The sequence below is a fragment of the Peromyscus leucopus genome, chromosome 4, assembly GCF_004664715.2.
Source record: "Peromyscus leucopus breed LL Stock chromosome 4, UCI_PerLeu_2.1, whole genome shotgun sequence".
In the NCBI taxonomy this organism is placed as follows: domain Eukaryota; kingdom Metazoa; phylum Chordata; class Mammalia; order Rodentia; family Cricetidae; genus Peromyscus; species Peromyscus leucopus.
The window spans coordinates 58439014-58461648 of record NC_051066.1 but is presented as its reverse complement, the minus strand read 5'-3'; positions in this window follow the sequence as shown (position 1 = coordinate 58461648).

The following is a 22635-nucleotide window of genomic DNA, read 5'->3' as shown; positions in this document are numbered from 1 at the left end:
TAGAATTTACCTTTTCTCCTTAAAAAGACTAGCATTTGTGTTGGAAACCTGTGATTCATATGCATTGCCATACAATTTGTTCTTATAGATGGAGGAAATGGTTTGTAGAGTCCCACTTTCTGAAATCAATCAAATTATGTAAGTTCAGATGCAGTTTTTTTTTTTTTAACATAAACTTTCCTGTTTAAAAGCCATGGGTAAAGTCATCAAAATAATTTTTACTTTTGTATCAAGATAAATGGGTGCTAATGTTAATGTGACAAAGACATTTCAGTTATTGCTAATCCTAGGTGCCTTATTGAACAGATAGTGTTTGGAGAAACCATCTTACTTTCTAAGATTTAGAGCAGATACAATTGCATTCAGAATGGTTTTCTGGAGGACAATTCATGAGGGCACCTGAACTAATTTATATAACTACTCTGAGCCTAAGTTCTTTTATTTTCAGAAAGTTATAACAATTATTGGAAAGTGCCTAGAACAGTTTTTTTACAATTACGAAGCAATCAGTGGATGTGGATAATATGATTATCTTTATTATCCAGACAGTAAAACAATTTCATTCTCTTATGTTTGAAGAAGTTTTAACCTTAATGGAGGCAATCATAAATATATTACATAAAATGCCATTAAATCTGACTATCATGCTGAATTTTACATTTTGTAATTTTAGTTTTTATATGTAATAAAAATGATAAGCTTAGGCTAATGGATAAAATGCACACCTTTGTATAATATTAATTCCAGGTTAAAGAACTCTAAAGAAGACATAACTTCAATTTATCCAACTACATAAGACAATTTCTTGCAACTTGGCTTCCAAATACAGTCTTTTCTCTGATATCCATCATGGATTTAATACAATATTTCTTTATTTCTCTTCTGAATACCTCAACTGTGTTTGACAAAATCCCTGGAAATGGACAAAATATCAAGTTCTGTGCCTGAACTTAAGACAAAGGAATTTGCCTGTGCCCCTTCAGCCCCACTCATCACTGCCCCAGTTGCAAGACAGCAGGGAAGATTCCTGAGGGCAGGCCTCCCCACCAACACCCCCCATAGGACCCTGAAATCTACAAGACCCACTCCCTCCCCCAAACCCACCCATGCCCCTGTGACCTCAGCAGCTCCTTAAGACACAGAATCTACTAGCCCTGATTAGACCAAGAGTAGTCCCCTGAGGCACAGACACAGCAAACACAGATTGGACCAAGAACAGCTCCCTCAGACACAGACACCTCCTACACCTATTGGAGGAAGAGATGGGTATATGTCAGTGCAAATATGCATACAACAACATAAAGAGCAAAATGGCACCATAAGAACCTAGTGGTTCTACAACAGTAAGACCTGAGCATCACAACGTAGAAGAAGCAGAAGAAAATGACCTTAAAAATAACTTCATGAAGATGATAGAGGCCTTTAAAGTGGAAATGAAAAATCCCCTTAAAGAAATTGAGGAACAAACAAACAAAAAATTGGAAGAAATCAATACATCCCTTTAAGAAAGCAAAAAAAAAAAAGCCCACAACAACAACAAAAAAGAAAAAGAAAAAGCAATTAAACAGGTGAAGGAAACAGTTCAAGACCTGAAAATTGAAATAGAAGCAAATGGAGAAGACACAAACCAAGGGAATGGAAATGGAAAATCTGAGTAAATTAACAGGAACTACAAGCATAACCAACAGAATAAGAGATAGAGGAGAGAATCTCTGGTATGGAGGATACAATAGAGAAACTTGATTGGTTAGTTGAAGAAAACACTAAAGCAAAAAAAGTCATAACAAAATGTCCAGGAAATCTGGGACACCATGAAAAGGCTAAACATAAGAATCATAGGGGTATAAGAAGGAGAAGAATACCAACTCAAAGGCACAGAAAACATATTCAACAAAATCATAGAAAATTTTCCCAACTTAAAGAAGGAAATGCTTATGAAGATACAAGAAGCTTACAGAACACCAACTAGACTAGACCCTCAAAAAAAGTTCCTTCACCACATAATAATCAAACCACTAAACATACAGAATAAAGAAGGTAATATTAAGAGAAAAAAGGGGAAGAGACCAAGTGACTTATGAAGGCAGATCTATCAGAATAACACCTGACTTCTTGAAGGTCTGCATAATGTAGATACTAAGAGACCATGGATGCCAACATAGACTACTATACCCAGTAAAACTTTAAATCATCATAGAAGGAGTGCACAAGCTATTCCAGGACGAAACCAGATTTAAACAATAGCTATCCACAAATCCAGCCCTACAGAAAGGATTAGAAGGAAAACTCTATTCCAAGGAAGTTAGAATCACCCACGAAAACACAGCTGATAGATAACCCCACAGCAGCAAATCTTAAAGAAGAGAAATACACACACACTACCACCAAAAAAAAACAATAGGAACTAACAATCACTGTCATTAATATCACTTAATATCAATGGTCTCAATTTGCCTATAAAAAGACACAGGCTAACAGAATGGATATGAAAACAGTATCCAGCCTTTTGCTGCATACAAGAAACATTCCTCAACTTCAAAGACAGACAATACCTCAGAGTAAAAGGTTGGGAAAGGACTTTCCAATCAAGAAAGATTTAAGAAGCAAGTATGTGTAGCTATCCTAATATCTAACAAAATAGACTTCAAACTGAAATCAATCAAAAGAGATTGGGAAGGATATTATATATTCATCACAGGAAAAAATATGTGGTGGTAATCTAATTGTACTGAAATGTGATTTTGATTGTATGTTAATAAATAAAGTTGCCCGGGGGTCAGAGCTATTAGAGCCATAGCAAGAGTGTGGCGGTGGTGGCACACACCTTTAATCCCATAGATCTCTGTGTGTTCAGAGATACAGCCAGCATTGGAGACATATGCCTTTAAGACCTAGGGGGCTGTACATTCAGACAGTGACGAGGTAGTCACGTGTTTGGGTTTACAACCAATGAGAAGGCAGAACAAAATACTATAAATAGACGAACAGACAGGAAATAGGTCTCTTTCGGGAAGCTGGGACACCACAGGCGGAAGGGTGAGATTTTAGCTCTGAGCTCTGACCTCTCGGCTTTCTCTTTTACATTGTTTCTGTGTTTCTTATTTAATAAGACGGTTGGTTACATCAACAAAAATACACAAGATGAATTCTCAATTCTGAACATTTATACAAGGGCACCCACATATGCAAAAGAAACTATACTAAAGTTTAAATTGTACATCAAATCCCACACATTAATAGTGGGAGACTTTAACACCTCACTCTCACCAATGGATGGGTCTGCCAGATAGAAACCTTACAGAGAAATAAGGGATCTAATAGATATTATGACTCAAATGGACCTAATGGATATCTACAAACAATTCACCCTAACACAAAAGATCATACCTTTTTCTCAGCACCCCCTGGAGCCATCTCTAAAGTCAACCACATACTCACAGACACTCCAGAGGCATGCTTTACTAATCCAGGCACTTCTCACTCTAATCAATAAGACAATCCAGATAAATTCTTACAGACTCTTTTCCACTACAGATCACCACCCACAAAGCTAATAGAACAGAGTTATTAAAGTAATTATGATAGTGCAGTCAACTGCTTCTTCTGCAATTTTAGTTAGAAAATGAACTTAGATTTTCTCAAGATCTGTTTCTGCTCTTTGTTTCTATCTGCAAAATCTAGTCCCCAACACAGATCCTCCCATTCCAGCTATACATATATATCTACTCTTTTGCCTCTGTAAACAAGCTTTAAGATGTTTTACATATGTTTTAGCAAAGTTTTAAATGCATTCTCCTCTGTTCCTTCCTTAAAAACTCAGCTCAAATCTCCCCATATCTAAAGTCATTTCTTATCTATTCACAAAAAAGGTCTATGCCTAACCTGTACTACTTTGTACTATGTATAGTGTACTGCTCCAGAACCATTACACTAGTTAAGAATGCCACTCACTGAACACACAATCTACAGACTTATGCCCTTGTTTCTTACTTCATATGTTAGGTGCTATTTGAAAGTAATATCTGTGTGGATTTCATCTCTGTCCTGCCCTGTGCTATAGTGTCTAACATATAGTAGAAACCAAAATATCACAACCTCTGCAACCTTCTCAAATTACCCTTGCTTGCTATTTATTTCATAAAGGCCAGATATTTCACACACACGCACGCACGCACACACACACATCTTACTGTAATTCCCTATAAAAGAAGAATTAAAAAGCAGATCACACACTTCCAGCATACAATTGAGTGTTTTGAATTAACAGCATTGGCAGAAGAGACATTAAACAGCCTAGTTTTGACTGTGTTGCTTGGTTAGTAGTGACCATGCTTATGCAGATCTATTACATAAAGGAGCAAGCTAAGCAAGAAAAAGTACAAAATGTACAGTTTGGCAGGAAAAAGAGCCAGGAAGTGTAATGGACCTAGGTCTAGTGATCTAGGAAATAAGAAGTTTAAAGAAAAGCCTGATCCTAAATGGAATAAAAAGAGTGGTAGAGGGATTCTATGAGTAAGAGGCATCAAGATCACAATGGGGAAACCTACAGAGACAACCAAACCAAGCTAGTAGGAACTCAAGAACTTTATACCAACAGCTGTGGAGCCTCCATGGGACTGGACTAGGCCCTCTGCATAAGTGAGACAGTGTGTAGCTTGATCTACTTAAGGGGCCTGATACCCTGACAGTAGTATCAGGATCCACCCCTGGTGAATGAGTTGACTTTTTGGAGCCCACTACCTATGGTAGGACATCTTCACAGCCTTGATGCATGGGGCAGGGCTTGGACCTGCCTCAACTGAATGTACCAGGCTCTTCTGACTCCTCACAGGAGGCCTTACCTTCTTGGAGGAGGGAATGGGAGGGTGGGCTGGGGGAGGAGGCTGAAGGGCAGAAGAAGGGAAGAGAGGGGGATCTGTGGTTGGTATGTAAAATGAATTAAAAAATTCTGAATAAAAAAAGAGAGGGTGGTGACTTCAGAGCAAGAGCCCAGCTAAGCTTCCAACTTGTGAAAGGAATTAAGGAAAAGCTTAGGACCAGTTGTGGTGATGCATGCTTTAATCCCAGCAGTCAGGAGGAAGATCCAGGTATATCTTTGAGTTTGAGAATTTCAGAGTAACTTTCAGAATAGTCAAATTTAGGCAGTGAAGAAAATAATCAAAAACAGAAAGCTGGTGAAAATGTATTTGAATGAGGGGGCATGTTCCAGCCCCAGAAAGGAGAATAACTTGGAAGCTTTGGCCATACAGTTCTAGCTTTATAGTCAAGGATATAAGAAAGGGGCTGTGAAATCTCCTTCTGCAGCTTAGGAAAGTTCCTAGCTCAGACTTAGGTCAGAGATTTCCCTGAATGGAGGGCCAGAGAGGCCATTGTGTGAAGCTGAGAAAGAGAAACCTGGATTTCATTGGAGACACTGAGATTTGGGAGGTAGAAGAGTCATGGGGTACTAAGGAGAACTGGTAACAGAGTGTGGAACCAACCCAAGAAAGAGAAGTGTATTGCAGTCAACAAAGGATGGAGATCTGATGAGCACCTTGACATCAGACACAGAGATTCAGAGTTTGGAGTCTGCCCGGTTGGTTTGCAGACTTGCTTTGGTCCAGTATTTCCATACTATGCACTATTTCCTCCATTTTAGAATAGTATGTGTGTATTCTGTGCCATTGTATGTTGGAAGTGTATCATATGATAACTTTAGTTCTAATTGTTGAGAAATTTCCACACTTACTTGACTACAATAATTACACTCCCATTAGCACTGTGTAGTGTTCCCATCCTCTACTGACTACTTGTTATTTATTTCCTTGATGATGCTCATTCTGACTGGGGTGAGATATAGTACCAATGGAGTTTTTTAATTTTAATTTAAAATGTGTTTTAATGTTGCTCTAGAAAACATACTGCAACTGTGTTTTTAAATTCTACAAATTTATTAAATTAATTTTAATAAACAATTCTTTCAAACTTTGTGATAAAAATGGGTTCAACAGAGCATGCAATTAAAAATTTCTATAACCATAAATAACATTTTCAGATAGGTTATTAATTCATAATACATAATTCAATAATCTAAAATCATAATATATTTTAGCACTACCAATGAAAATGCTCAACCATATCATAAAATATTCACTATAACATAATTGATTAAAAGACGATTATTAACTAAAGACATAAAATGTTAATGGATGAATTTCATTGAAATTCAATGCACTGAAATATTTTGATTATTTTAAATTTAAAAATATAAAACATTTACAAGAAAGAAAGAAGTGTATATGAAATCATGTAGTTAGCAATGATTGAAAATAGGAATCATATTTGAAAAGCTAAATTGCTTCTTTTATTGAAAATTGTTTAATCAGACTGAACTCATTTAACATGAACATAATGTTTCTTTAGCATTTAATTCTGCTTGGCAATAACATTTCTCAAACAAAAAAGTGTCACTCTTAAGGCTTCTAAAAAAGATTCAATAAAGATCCAGCAATTGTTCAACCTGAATTTACCCAAATACATTTGAAATTAATGTCTATTCAAACCACACAGATGGCCATTTAAATCAGCTTTGTTAATAATTCCCCAAATTTGAAGGCAATCAATTTTGTCCTTTAACTCATAACTATATAACCATGCTGTGATATGCATCATAGTGCTGTAATACATATCACAGTGCTGTGATACACATCATAGTGCTATGATACATATCATATGTATGTGATACACATCATAGTGCTGTGATACACATCAGAGTGTTGTGATATACATCATAATACTGTGATACACATCATACCAGGGAATACAGTTTAATATATCATAGTGCTGTGATATATATCATAGTGCTGTGGTACACATCATAGTGCTGTGATATATACATCATAGTACTGTGATACACATCATACCAGGGAATACAGTTTAAGAACAAAACAAATGAGGGATGCAATCACAGAAAAAAGTAAAAGAAATTTAAATATTTATTGTGAATTCACTGAAGACAATTTGAAACATAGCCTTATTGTAGGACTTGAAACCTATAACATCCTAGAAAAGACAAACCAAGAGAGTAAAATAGCACTGGCAGCTGCATGTTTGGGAATACTGAAGGGAGTAGATAAATGCATGGGGATCATGGTGGACCTTAAAACAGTGAAACTAAGCTATTTTGTACAATAAATCAATGTTTATTACATTGGAATATTTACCATAATGTTCTGTAAACCTTTAGTATTATACAACTCAGAGTGAAACTTGAGGTCTGGGAATGAAGCTCAAATGGGCGTGTGTTTTCCCCCTGATAAACAGACTTGGGTGTGATTTCCAGCACTGCATGTAAAACCAGCCATGCATGTGGTAAATGTGCTAGTACTCCAGATGTAGAAGTAAGAGAACCCAAAGTTCAGTGTCAGCATTAGCTATGTAGGGAGTTTGAAGCCAGCTTGAAATAAATGATAATCTGTCTCAAAAACAAATAAAGGGAGCTGGAGAGATGGCTCAGTGGTTAAGAGCATGTACTGCTCTTCCAGAGAACCAGAATTCAATTCTCAGCACCCATATCAGGCAGCTCACAGCTGTCTGTAACTCAGCTCCAAGAGGATCTGACACTGTTGGCCTACACAAACACATGTACATACACATATATGTATATTAAATATTATAAAAATTTCTTAAAAAAACAAAAGGCATGACTGAGAAATGGCCTAGCAGTTAAGAGAGCTTGCTGCTCTTCCAGAGAACTCAAGTTCAGTTTTCAGTGTTTACATCAGGTAGTTCACAATAGTCTTCAACTCTAGCTCTGGAGGATTGGATGTCATTGATCTTTGAGGGCACCTGTACTCATGTGCATATGCCTATATTCACATATACATACATACACATAATTAAAAATACTAAAAATGAATCATAATAAACAGTGAGCTTTAAGATAGCCTACAAACTTCGGTAAACACTGGTTTATTAACACTCATTACATTTCCCTAATGTATAATAGAAATACGAGATACTCAGGGAGGAAGAAGTTGGAAGGGGATATACTTTCTATTTACCTTTCTAACCCTCCATCTATGAAAAAGAAATGAAATGTATTAATATAAAATTAAAGTCTATACATTGAATGTTTTAGGGGAGATGAGTTTGTTAGGAGTGGAAAGGGGCATTATTTGTTTCTCTGACATAAGTATGTATTCTTCTGAGTTGTAAGAACAAGGCTATTTAGAAGAGTTAGGTTTTAAATAATTAATATAATTTTGTACTTTCCAAGCATTTTTATAAATATACAGATATACAAACATGCACAAAAGGCAAGTGTGAATAGTATCCAACTTTACACACTTAAAAAGAGGCCGTGTTAGTCTGCATGGCAGTTGCACCTTGGGTGTTGCCCATTTGTTTGCTAATAAAGCTTTTCTAAAGAGCTTGTTTTTATAGAAATGTATTTTTCATTCACTACTAGAATGAAGAGAGATTGTCACAGGCTAAGAATACTCATTCCTTTTTTTATCCCCAAAATGTAGCTGTTTCTGTAATATGTACAAACTTGTGCAGACTAATTCTTATTTCTCTTGCATTGCATTCCACAGTGTTCACCTTGAACTTGCAATGTATGCTGGAAAAGGCTATCAAAAGAATCCTTTCTGGAGCTTTTTCTCATTTAATCTTTCTTGGTTTCTGAGAGCACAGTGCACACATGGTGAGATAGCTTTTATAAATCACAAATGAAACCTTACAATGCAATTCATATTTTAAAAACACTTCATCCCAGAGTTCTTTTGTCTGACTCTGAAAGAATATCAGCACCTTTCCAAGTATATTATCTCCCGATTTCCTAATCAAAACAACCCAGGCTGGAGGACAGTGGGAGCTATTTAAAACAATGAATATCACTGTAGTGCATTTTAGTTGAATCATATGCTAGAAGCAGAAAACAAAACAAAACAAAAAAAGGTCATTTCAGTGAAATCTGAACTCATGTAATAGACACACATCTTTATATTCCACACACTTTGCTAATCATTGACTGAACAACATCGTGCCTGGAGCCAACTGACAGGAATTTTAACCTGATTAAATGTCCCAGTATGGCTTAATACCTTTAAATGGAATTTTTATGGCCTGTTCTGCACGTGTATTATTAATACAGTGCCATCAAGAAAACCACAGACACGCATAATAGCTCATCAATTTGTAACTAAGCACTTTTGACCTTGAAAAATCAGCTGTCTTTCAGATTAATGTAGTTACATTTTAGGCAGGAAAGAAGACCATAAAATTATCATGCTTATTTTTGTAACATGTCAGGATGAGAATTAGAAGTAAGGGCCCTGTTGATGGCTTCTTATTGATATTGCCAGAAACCTCTGACATTTGAGTTAGAAACTGAGACCAAAGCCTAATAAAAAAAAAATCTACTTAAACATTACAGTTCCAGCTTAGGGGATGCATACAATATACTGCTGATAAGTTTGGGGGAGGTAGAATACAAAATATAATCCCCATTGAAGAGCACATTTCTTAAAAAACTGAAAGAAAAGCTCCCTAAATTCCTCCCTCTTTCACATGCATATGTATAGACAAATAAAAGTGACAAGATTAAAAGAGAAATCCACCAAGGGTCTACCAGGCAATGATCAAAATAAGGAAAAAATGGGAAAAGATAGCAAATGGTTACATCAGCAAATTGAAAAATAGTGGCAAATGAATCTTTATGAATCTTTAATTCATAAAAGAGACAATCTGGAATTAAGTATGCAATATTAAATAGATTTTGGTGATTTTTTTCCCCAGAAGTAATATTTCTACAGCTAATGCAAATTCAGACTTTTCAGACGCTACAAAATGAAATTGTGTCACCCACCATTTAAAGCACAGAACATAATATGAAATTTATTTCCTACTATCTCACCATAAAGCACTATTTATCTTTTCATTAAACTGTGGAGTTAAAAATCAGTAAAGACTGTGAGAAATGAATAACAGTGGAAAGAATATTTAGGAATGTTCAAGGCCAGAGCTGAAATAGGCCATCATGATGGGCAGTCCTGCCTATCAGAAAGAATAGCTGATAGATAAATGCAGAATTACTTATTGGTTTATGGTGACTTCAATTCTTCTAACATCCTAAGCATAGTTTTACCCCATGTAGTAAAGGGTTAGCTCTGCAGTCCCTCTCATATATTTATTTGTTTTGTAAAGAGTCAATTATTTTTCGCTAAAAACCACAAGATATGTCTTGCCCCCTCAGGAGGAAGGTTAGAAACTGACTGCTTCTTCTTTTAAAATAGACATGTTATTACTAAAGAAAAAAGTTTATTCTCAAAATGTGATTTGTGTTGGCCTTCTCTCAGAACCTGTCTGAAAGGAACCTGTCATTATAAAAGTAAAGCCAGCATGCCATTGAGATTGAGAGAAGGCATCCTTGCTGAAGGCTGACTTCCTGCATTCTTGCTGAATATGGAACAGGTAGCCCTTCCTGGGGGAGCTGCTGGGCCTGATAAAGAGCTTAGAGAAGGAAGCCACAACAGTGTAAGTAAAGAATTTCTACATTGTGATTAACATTCCCTTGATTACAGATAGGCAGTAAGTAAAGACCCCTAAACACCATAGACCACAGTGTGGAAGGATCTGGTAGTGGCCATGATAAGAGAACTCTGGGGTTTAGGCCTCTGACAGGAGAAATGCATGAATTCATTCTCAACCACATCAGAAGTTGTAAACAAAGAGAGAATTACAAATGGACTTGGCTCAGATGGCATAGTGAATAGTTAATCCAAATTAACAGAAAGTCTCTTACATGTTAAGCACTAAATATTTTATTGATTTATAGAAAATCAATAACCCAACCAAACAACTATAAAAGTCTTTAAAATTGCAATAACATAGAGAATCCAACAACATGGTAAACATCAATTAGTCAAGATTACATGTGTTTTGTTTGCACAGTGTGTATATTCAATAGGATATTTTTATTAAGCTTTGTCATTTTCTCCAAAGTAGTTCTGTTTTCCAGCCTAAGAATACATTGAAAAAATAAAAGCAAATTAAAAGGTCAATATGCAATCATCTCAAGACAGTTACTATTTTCATAAATAGAAGAACCATTTGAATGAAGGATATTCATGAATATTTCGCAGAAATAACTCATATTCCTTATTTATTTATTTGTTATTTTTCCAGCACTAGAATAACAGAGCTAATGTAAATGAACCAAACATGAACAAAGTTTTACAATTTTGAAGTTGTAGTTCACAGGCATTACTGGACACTCATCTCTAATACTTTGGGCCTCTGGTGGAATAATATAAAAGAATAGAACTGTCTAGGAAAAGAAGACATGGCACCTCATGGCTAAATATAAGAGAGAGGAGATCACTGGTGTTCTTCATTGGCTTTGGAGGTCTGGTGTCCCCCATGAGTTTTGGAGGTCAAAGCAATTGCTTCCACAAGACTCCAACTTTAGAAGGATCCATCGCCTGTCATTATTGCTACTCAATAGGAAACCACACTTGCCCATACTAGAAGACAAGGCATTTCTAACTACAGCAAACATCATATCTTGTACTAAGTCATGAGCCTTGGTACCTTGGATAAGCTTTCTCAACATGAGCTGTAGCTAGACAGGCAAAGAATGATCCAAAGAGTTTTCCACCAGGAAAAAAAAAAAAAAAGCCGGAATTTACTTCCTAATCTTTCCTATTTGAGAGAGATTTTCAGGGCTAGAGAGATTGTTCGGTAGTTAAGTGTGGATACCACTCTTAGAGAGAGCAGCACATAGTAGCTCTCTACTGCCTTACCCCAGGGGGATCAGATTCCTCTGCCCTCAGTGGACACCTGTATTCAGAAGCACATACCTGTTTTAGCTCCACCACACAAAATTAAAAAAAAATATATTGGCCAGGTGGTGGTGATGCATGCCTTTAATCCCACATGTGGGAGGCAGAGCCAGATGGATCTCTGTGAGTTTGAAACCAGCCTGGTCTACAGAGTGAGATCCAGGACAGGTACCAAAACTACACAGAGAAACTCTGTCTCAAAAAAAGAAAGAAAAAAAATACTGTAAAAAATTTTATAGAGAGAGATTTTCTTTTTTGACCCTCCTGGATTTGTAAAATTTAAAAGAAGTTACCCTTTGGTCTGTCTGCCTCTGATGCTCACTTTAACATTCTCCTGTAGATCCTCAAATTTATTGAAAGCTGTCTCCTTCAGACACTAAAATTTGTGTTTATGTCCAGGAAGATGTCTCAATAGATAAAAGCACTTACTCTAAAAATATTTGATCATTGGAAGAGAGTAGAAGGACATAACAAACTCCTGAAAGATGTCTGCTAACATGTGCACCACTGACACTATAGTGACCACACTAATCCACAATCACATGCACAAACTCACACACATATTCTCATAATCATAATAATGAATAAAACATGCTATACGTACTTTTGATCAGTTATGTTAACTTTGCACAGCTTCACTTGCTTTATCACCTACTTTTCAACTCAGCATTGACCTGAGAAAATCACAGAAAGACTCTGTTAGGATCTTTCTTTAGATTTATTTTATTGAGTTCTCCTCATCTCCTTAATATATAACATAAATTGGATATCATTTTCTTGATATTTCAAAATACTCTTAAAGTCATTGCAAGTAACCAGCTTCCTAGATATTAAATGTTAACTTCATTTTCTGACCTTTGGGCAATAATTAATTATTGATTTTATGATTTCATCACTGAGACAAGTTGTCTTATTTTGAAAAATGTGAAAGTAAAAAAGTCATTTAAATAATGGAGAAAGTTATTTTCACTATAAAAATAATTCAGGATATGTCATTGGTAGCTACCTTCTGTTGTAAATTGATGTCATACTCTTCTTGTCATCCCCATTACTGAAAGTATCTTCCATTTCATTCTTATTGGATCAGGTAAGAGGATCTATGACACTGCCCAATCAGCTTCAGAAATAGTTCAGGGACTTTGAATCATGGTAAAAATACTACTGTTCCATTTTTGTGCATATTTTCAACCTCATTTAACAGTCAAATGTATTATACATAGTAGGAGGTTTAACTGTGTTTGAACCTAGATGCACATTTTATTTATTACATGGGATGCTTCTTTCACATATCTAATTATTCTGATTAACGTTTCATGACACTTATCCCTATATTGTTTTCCTTGAATGGATCAGTTTCTTCCCTCATTTAAAGTCACAGCAAACAAAGCAACAAATTTAGCATTATGACAACCTTATAACATCATAAAAAATAAGAATGCTCTATCAAAAAATAAAAGGAATTTATATTAATATAGTGACATTTTATAAAATTCAAATGTGCAAGTTATTACATTCACACTTATACTTAGCATTTAATTGAATGATTCACTGTGATTCTCAGTGTGAAAGACTTTGTTTTTAATTTAAAGAAGTCTTGAACTTTATTCATAGGGTGATAAATAATTTTGACCCATTTATAAATTTTATTGTCTTTAAGGACAAAGTATTGTATTGCTCTGGTGGTCTAGACCTAAAGCAAATACTCAACTGATGACTACAAACAGAGCTTTGAACTCTCTTACTCTGGATGTTTTCTGTCTAAGTATGAGCTTTGTATTCCAATTTCTCAAGGCTTGATTAATTCCCTTCACTCTTTCCCCTGTACACAGAGAAGTATACATGGCTCATAATTTAAAACATTCTGGAGGACATCTGAAGACCTATCATGTTATAGTTGATTGGGAGATGTGTGTTTGTGGTGCTATTGTTATGAGCAGCCCACATTTCCTACATCCTCAGTTGCAAAAACAATGACTGCTAATGGTTCAACTCTGAATCTCAACAACCTCATTCAGGATTTTGTTTTCCCCATGGGAACCTTACCCTCATTGCCTGCTTGATGCAAAAATAAAATTTCAGTTCCTTCCCATCAACAGAGGGCATCTCTGATAGGCCTTCTTAGCTTAAGAATACCCAGTAGCCTTACAGCATCTTTGGGTCAACTGAGCCCTTTATAACTGCAATGCACATGTCTTCTTTTCTATCCATGCAGCTACTTCTATTCCTTCTTGTATTTGCTGCAGAAATGACATTGAAAAATTTCCTATTAACACTTCTTAGGCTCCAGGGTTTGTGTCTGGGAAAACGCTGTGTAAAACAGTATTTGTCTTTTAAAAAATAACTTTAGAAATTATTGGACTTTTGGTTCTCCTTCTATAGCATTGTTTTAAAACTCTCTAACTTGAGTAACGTGAAAAACAGTCTTTAGTCTTCTGTTGGAAAAGGAATCATCCATTTCTTACAGACAGATGATGAAGGAATTTGTACAGAACCCCTTGAGTGAGTGAAAAAAAGTCATCTGTTCAATTCAATAATATAACCAAATGGTTCAATTCTGGTGCTGAACAAAAGGAAAGAATGGTCTTTGCACATCTATCCCTGTTCTCAAATGCATAGTCATATGAGTGATGAGTCTATTAGTTCCCAGATTCATTAAGGTCAAGTCAGGTTATGATACAGGAAGAGAATATAATGGAAAACCATACTGCAACAGCAATATTAATGTTTCATTAGGTGACATTCTACCCTCTGGATGTTCATGAAATAACTTAAATCCAAAGTGTCATAGCACCTACACCAAAACCATGACACAATAATACAGAAGAAAGGTTATACCAAGACTTAGCAATGGAAACTTCAGTGTAGTTTGTTATGTGTGCTTTCTGCTGGTTGGTGTTGAAGACTGAAGATGAACACACAGTTTTGAAAACTCAAAGATTAAATATTTGCCGTGTGCCTAGCGGTCACAAATCAATCTGAAATTCTTACTTTTGTTTCACATTTATAGGCATAAAGCCTCTTATATTGATTATGCTTAATGTAAAGACATGTTTCTCTTTACCTTTTTAAAAGACTTCCCTTGAGCTAATATGTAATTGGTTATTATCCTAGTAGGAATACTTAGAAATAATAACAAGACTTTTCACATAATGTTGACAATGTGTCAGGTGCTATTCTAGGTTCTTCCCACTCTTGAACTCAGTCAGGATGGATCCCAGGGTTTGACATGGAAGTAGAAGCTCAGAGCTCCTAGTAGAATTGCTATAGTAGAACAGATAGTAAATGTCAGAACTAGTATTTTATAACAATTTTTCTCATTTTTTTTTGTTATTTCTGGAACCAATTTTATTCTTTACATTTAAACACTGGAAAGTAAAATATAAAAAGTTTAATTTATGAGATCAAAATATTCTAAGCTAAGTGCTAAAGAAGGTAAAATGTGTACTGTTCATGTTGCAGACAAGCAAGATATAAAGGCATAGTTAGGGTCAACATTTTGATCTTAATATTAGAAGACCCAAAGGGTGAAATATGAATAAGGAAAATTAACACTGAAAACAGTATTGTAAAAATTATGAATTCATTCCAGCACACAGCATTTAGAAAAATACAAGTCTTTTGGTACACTAGAATAAATGGGCTGTGTGACAGTGTGGGAGGTCAGATGGTAGCAATATCAATCAGATTTTTAAAGGCTTTTTATGCCACATAGCCTGATCTAGCCTTATGGAAAAATCCCTACAGTTTTTCAAAAGCCCTAGTTCTGAAGTTGTCAAGATTCTATGCCTGAAGAAATTTCATGACAGAAATTCAGATGTAGTAGTTACAGCATCTGAATACTTACAGGTTAAAACGATAGTGTATCACATCCTTCTCTACCCTAAGTCAGCGAAAATAAGTGACCCTTGTTTTCTAAGACAGATTAAATGCAGATTGTGTTTATTAGAAATCCAAGATGGATTGAGAAATCCAAAGTGGAACAGAGAAAACTTCAGAGATTGTTCTTAACAATCTGTGAAGACATGAAGCCATGAAAGAATGTAATTAGATGTGAAGTCAAAATCTGAAGAAAGACCTAGAGGTAATAGCAGTCCCATTAAAGTAGTATCACATAGAAGGACCTCATGAAATAGTTCTGCATCTTGGTATTGGACCACTGGTCTGTCCACAGCTAATTTCAGTACTATCAGAGGAGGGGCAGTGTTTTGAAGGGATGTCCAGGAATATATATGGAGTGGAAACAGAGCTCTGCTCTGCGTTTTCCAGAACTACTGAAGATCTGGGGAACAATGTCTGCTTACTGCTTCTTCAAGTTTATTCAGAAGGCAAGGGATCTTGACCTATCTGAAGCAAGGCTACTGAATTTATATGAAGAAGAGTTGGTCTCCTTTCATTTGACTTACAACATAATACCATTATCCTCAATGCACAGCTTAACTGAAAATCAGTTATGACAAAGTCTATCTGGGTGGTATCATCTGGATTTATAGGACCCCAGCCAATATAAAAAGGATGCTGCAGGATAAAAACAGAGCCTGAATACAAATTAGCAGATGTGAGTACACAGTAAAGACTGACAGTCAGAAAATTGTTTATCACTTGGTTGCGGTACTTCTGCTCCACGGGAGCCACACAGGACAACAATAATGACAGTTAATGGGTAAAAGGAGAGAATAACTACTACTAGTGGTTGATAGCTACCAGGGCAGTGTGTTTGTGCCTTTTAAACCTTAGATAAATAAATGCCTATAAACACTATATATATATGTATATATATATATGTGTGTTTGTATATATGTATATATACATATATGTATGTATATATGTATGTGTGTGTGTTGTCACATCTGCAAACCATTCACAAATGGAGATGATTGTTGGTCAAAATTGTGACACTGAGAAAAGACATTTCAAGTGGTTCTGTGACTGATAACTGATTTAAAAGCATAACTGCAATTCTTATTTAAGAGGTGGGTAGGCTTTGCAGTTCCCTGGTGGTTAAGGGTGTTGAACATTTCCTTAAATATTTTTCTTCAACTTGAGATTCCTCTATTGAGAATTCTATGCTTAGACTTTTACCCCATTTTTTAAAGTAGATTATTTGGTTTTTTGATGTCTGTTTTTTTAAGTTCTTTATATATTTTGGATATTGGCCCTTTGTCAGATGTGAGGTTGGTGAAGATCTTTTCCCTTTCTATAGGCTTATCATTTTTTTCTTTTGATGGTGTCCTTTGCCTTACAGAAGCTTTTCAATTTCGTGAAGTCTCATTTATTGATTGTTGATCTTAGTATCTGTTCAATTGATGGGAATCTCACTGTGCAGGGAAAACAGAATATAGTAGATGGATGGAGAGGTCTGGATAGAGGGGTGCACATAGCACTGGGAGGCATCAGGTTCAGGGAGGATGAAGGGAGAGAATACTAGGAAAGACAACTGGAATCAGGGACATCTCTGGAATGAGCTAGAAACCTAGTGCAATGGAAACTCCCAAGAATCTATAAGGATGACACTAGATAAGACTACTAGCAATAGGGGATATGGAGCCTGAACAGCCATCTCTTCTAACCAGACAACACTTTCAGTGAAGGGATTGGGAACTCAACCTAGCCACATAACTTCTCACCTACAATATGCCCTACCCTCAAGATGTGCTGGGACAAAGGTGGCCCAGAAATTATAAAGTAGCCAGCCAATGACTGGCCCATCTTGAGACCGTACCATGAGAGGGAGACAACCCAGAGACCTAAGATAGAGCAAAAAACGACTGGCAAAAAAGAAAAAGAAGTCAATGAAATAAGAGCAAAAAATGACTGGCAAAAAAGAAAAAGAAGTCAATGAAATAATTCTTTTTTTGTTTTGTTTTGTTTTGTTTTGTTTTTCAAGACAGGGTTTCTTTGTGTAGCTTTGCACCTTTCCTGGAACTCACTCTGTAGCCTAGGCTGGTCTCAAACTCACAGAGATCCGCCTGCCTCTGCCTCCCAAGTGCTGAGATTAAAGGAGTGCCCCACCACCGCCTGGCTCAATGAAATAATTCTTAATGTTATTCTGCTTTACTCATAGCTTGGTACCTAGCTAACTGTCATCAGAGAGGCTTCACCCAGAAACTGATAGAAATAGACACAGAGACCTACAGCCAAACATTAGATGGACCTCAGGGAATTCTGTGGAAGTGGGGGAGGAAGGATTATGGGGGCCAACGGGGCCAAGGACACCACAGGAAAACCCACAAAGTCAACTAACCTGGGTTGTAGGGTCTCAGAGACTGAAATGACACCCAGAAAACTTGCAAGGGACTGACCTAGGCCCTCTGCACATGTGTTACAGTTGTATAGCTTGGAATTCTTATGGGACTCCTAACAGTGGGAGCAGTGCCTGTCTCTGACTGTTACCTGTTTGGGGGGACCCTTTCCTTCTACTCAGTTGCCTTATCCAGTCTTAATAGGAGAAGAGGTACCTAGTCTTACTGTAACTTGATATGCGATGGCTGGCTGATACACATGGGAGGCAGGCACTTTTCTGAAGAGAAAGGAGTGAATGGAGCAGAGGGAGGGGGCGGGGAGGGACTGGGAAGAGTGGAGGGAGGGGAAACTGTGGGCTAGGAAAAATAATTTATTATTATGTTTTAGAATTATTATTATAAAAAGAGGTGTTCAGGCATACATGTGACTTCAGTGGCCTTTTATACATGAGAACTGTGTCAAGAGTTGAAATATGGAAACAACTTAATCAAGGGTAATCTTTGAAGTGGATAATAAATTAGGAAGAAAATGTAATACAGGTAGAATCTTTCTTTTTTATTATTATTTTATTTTATTTTACAATACTATTCAGATCTACATAACAGCCACAGATTCCCTTGTTCTCCCCCTTCCTGCCCCCCTCCCCTTCCCCCAGCCCACCTCCCATTCCCACCTCCTCCAGAGCAAGGCGACCTCTGAGGACTGAGATCGACCTGGTAGACTCAGTCCAGGCAGGTCCAGTTCCCTCCTCCCAGATTGAGCCAAGAGTCTTTCAACATGGTACTTGGACAAGTCACTGAACTGCAAGGGAAGGGAAAGTATAATAAAATTCGAGCAAAAATAAGAACCAAGCTGATGGTTCTGTTATCTTTTCTTCCTCTCCATAAGTTGGGAGGTGCACCTCCCCCATAGTACTTCCCCATCTGCTAAGATTCTGTTCGCATGTTACTTCCTTTCTGTTTGTCTCTTCTTGTTATCTCACAAATTCAAGCACTGTTGAATTGAACATGGCTTCCTATTTTGAAAACAGATTGTGAATCCCTTCATGGAGTATCTTAAGATATTGCTACTGTTCAATAAAGCAAGTAGCATATGACACTTATAAATTTCTGATACAATAGAATTTGACATAATCTGTACCCATTGTAATCGTTCATTTTTTTTCATGAAATGATATTTTTAATATCCTTAAAGTATAGATAGGTGTTCAGAATTTAGCACTTGGATCATCTACTGTTTGACAGTGAGCGCAAGCTAACATTGCATGACTTTTGTTCTGAAAATAGCACACGACAGGAAGATTCAGCTTTCTGCTCCTGCGTCAGCATTTCATCACAGCTCTGTGACTCTTTTCTAACATTTCCAAGCACAACAACTCCCTTGTATAAGCCGGAGGAAACACTTGAGTTTTTTTTCTCTTTTGTTTTAAATCTACATCATATAACAAAAACATTATCATTTGTATTTTTAAGTGCTCTGACATTCCTCTCATGACTCTGAAAGATCTTTGAAGTGCTAGTCTTTATTTCACTTTAAATGGGTAATTTTGTCTATGTAGGTGTGAAGGAAATTATAAATGTATAATTATATAGATGTAAAGAGAATTATTTTATATTTACTAGAGTCTTTATTCTGTTCTATTTAATCTCTTTGGATTATCTCTGCCATCATCATTACTGCCCTCCAGCTATTTTCAATTCTTATGTGATTATATGTGATATCTACATATACATATCATTATATAGTACAATTATATTCTACATTTTGTTTCTTTCCATTTTCATGACAGAACCTTCTCAAAATATTCAAAATCACTTTTTCAGGTTCACCACACCCATTTATCCCCCCTCTGTATGTGAATGTGTGCATGTGTGTAATCTCCAGTTTTACTTATCCATTTATCTATTGAAGCATATTCTGCAGTGAACATTGAATTGGTAATATCTTAGAGATAATATTTTAATTTCATTTATATAAATATCCAAAAGCAGAATTTCAGCATTGCACAGTAGTTCTATTTTTAATGTTTTAAAGATTCTCAATACTCTTTCCTGTGATGGTTGCACACTTTCTTTTTTTTTTTTTTTTTTTTTTTTCCGAGACAGGGTTTCTCTGTGTAGCTTTGCGCCTTTCCTGGGACTCACTTGGTAACCCAGGCTGGCCTGGAACTCAGAGAGATCCGCCTGCCTCTGCCTCCCGAGTGCTGGGATTAAAGGCGTGTGCCACCACCGCCCGGCCGGTTGCACACTTCCTATGCAGTACTCAAGACTTCATTTCTACTCATTCTAAATAATGCTTATTATTTTACTAGTGTCCATTATGAATGGATATAAATTAATACTTTTGTAGCTTTGATTTGCCTTTCCTTGATGATCTGTGTCCCTAAGTGACTTTTTATATACCTGTTGACCATTTCTATATCTTCTTTGGGAAACATTATATTCAGATTTCTAGTCCATTATTAATTAAGTTATTAGTTGTTTTTTAGCCACCAAGTTCCATGATTTCCTAGTATATTGACAATTCATTACTTATCTTATGTAAAGTTTGCATATTTCCTCTCATTCAGCAGGCTTTTTTTATTCTGGTGGTTGTTCCTTTTGCTGAATAAAACCTATTTAATAATAGGAAAGATTTTTTTAAAAAAATATCTTACAATATGCTAGCACATAGGTGGACCCTGAGGACAGTATGTTAAGTTTCATAAGTCATCCATACGGTATTCTTCCTCTAAGAAGTATAGAGAATAGTGATCTTTTACTCACTCATAATACCTAAGAAAATGGTGGCAGGTGGGAGAAAATGAAGAAAGGAGTGAATATAGATTAAGATATATGACATCTCAGTTACATAGGTCCTAGTTACTCAAATCTGTGGTATAATATTGTCAGTGCGGTTAGTGATGAGGTATATAAATATATTTTTTTTTTTAGTTTAGATTCATTTTATTATATGTGCATGAGTGTTTGCTTGCATGTATATACACGTACTCCATGCATGTCAAGTGCTTGCAGAGTCCTGAGGAAGATATAAGACACCCTTGTACTGGAGTTATGGAACGTTATGAACCCTCATATAAGTGCTGATAATTGAAAACTGAATCCTCTGGAAGAGTATCAGTGTTCTTAATTGCTGAGCCATCTCTCCAGTCTGGGCCTATTTTAAGTCTTTAATTTATAAAGGAAGAGAATATATCTTCATTTTTAATTTGTATTTTAGAGATTAATAGTAAATTTGACCTTCATTTGCAAATTCTTGCCCAAAGGGAGTTATATTTTATTTAAATAAACTAAACATGTATATTGTTCTTTTTTTTACAGGAGATAATATATCTTTGTAAACTAATGGGGTAGATTGGAGATGACAGATATAAAGCAAGAAGGAAATAAACATAAAGCAATATTATTCTTAGAGCAGTCTCAATGAATGTTTCCATTATATTATAATATTACCATTATTAATATTTGCATAAATTGTAATGAAACACTGTGTTTCTAATTCTGCATATGTGTGAATTTAGCTAAAGCAAAATCATGTTTGGTTGATTTTCAAATATTATTAAGTAATGACTATATGGTAGCATTGGGATATAATCAATAAAAATAAATGTTAGTAATGTAAGACATTTTGTTGTCAAGAATTTGACCTTCATGTTGATATCTAACATAGAAGTTTCTAAATAATTACTAAATGATTTTAATATTTTACAGTTGAATACATATTACATGTGCTTCAAAGCAACGCATCTTTGTGTACATTTGTGTATATGCTAACAATGTTCTCACATTATACTATACAGATACATCTTACAAATGAGACAACTGAGGTACGAAACTATTAGCACCAAGGATCCATAGACAGAGATATCCAAGACAGAGATAATTAGCATCCCATCAGGATTTTGCACTCAGATATTAACCCCCAAGTTCATTGTCCTAACAGTTTTATTCAAGCTTGCCAGAACAGAATACACACAAACCACTTTGTAAGTGTAGAAAGTAAGTCTCAGAGAGCTCAATTAATTACCAAGCATGACCTGGCTAACAGTAGCACAGCTGCCTCAATCATGATATTGCAACCCTGACTGATGAGAATAGTTACAGTCAGTTAGTCATTGCCAAGTCTGTCGTGTGTTCCATAATGATCTCATTTAGCCAAACACTACACTGATAACTCTGCCCATAAGTAAAGTAGGGAGTTATTTAAATAAACATTCTAGCATTACAGTTCATCCACAAAGACAAAGATATCAGATGATATGCTTATTGAAGATGCTATAAATTAGTTTTCTTCTTTGCTGCCAATGCTCTACTGAAACATTTCTTGTAAGTTACCAAATATCTTGCCTTGAGGCAGTGGTTTCTAAACACTCATTTCTTAAGAAACCTGGCGTGAAATGCTAATACAAGTAATGATGCAATTACTGCTTTTCATCTACCTACATTGCATTCACAGGCTTGTGTCTGCTCAGAAGTAAATACCCCCGTGAGAGTATTTTAGGTAAGATACTAATACTGAGAAGCATTGCGTTAAAACATTTTCACCTAGTATTTGAAATTATTGAATTCCA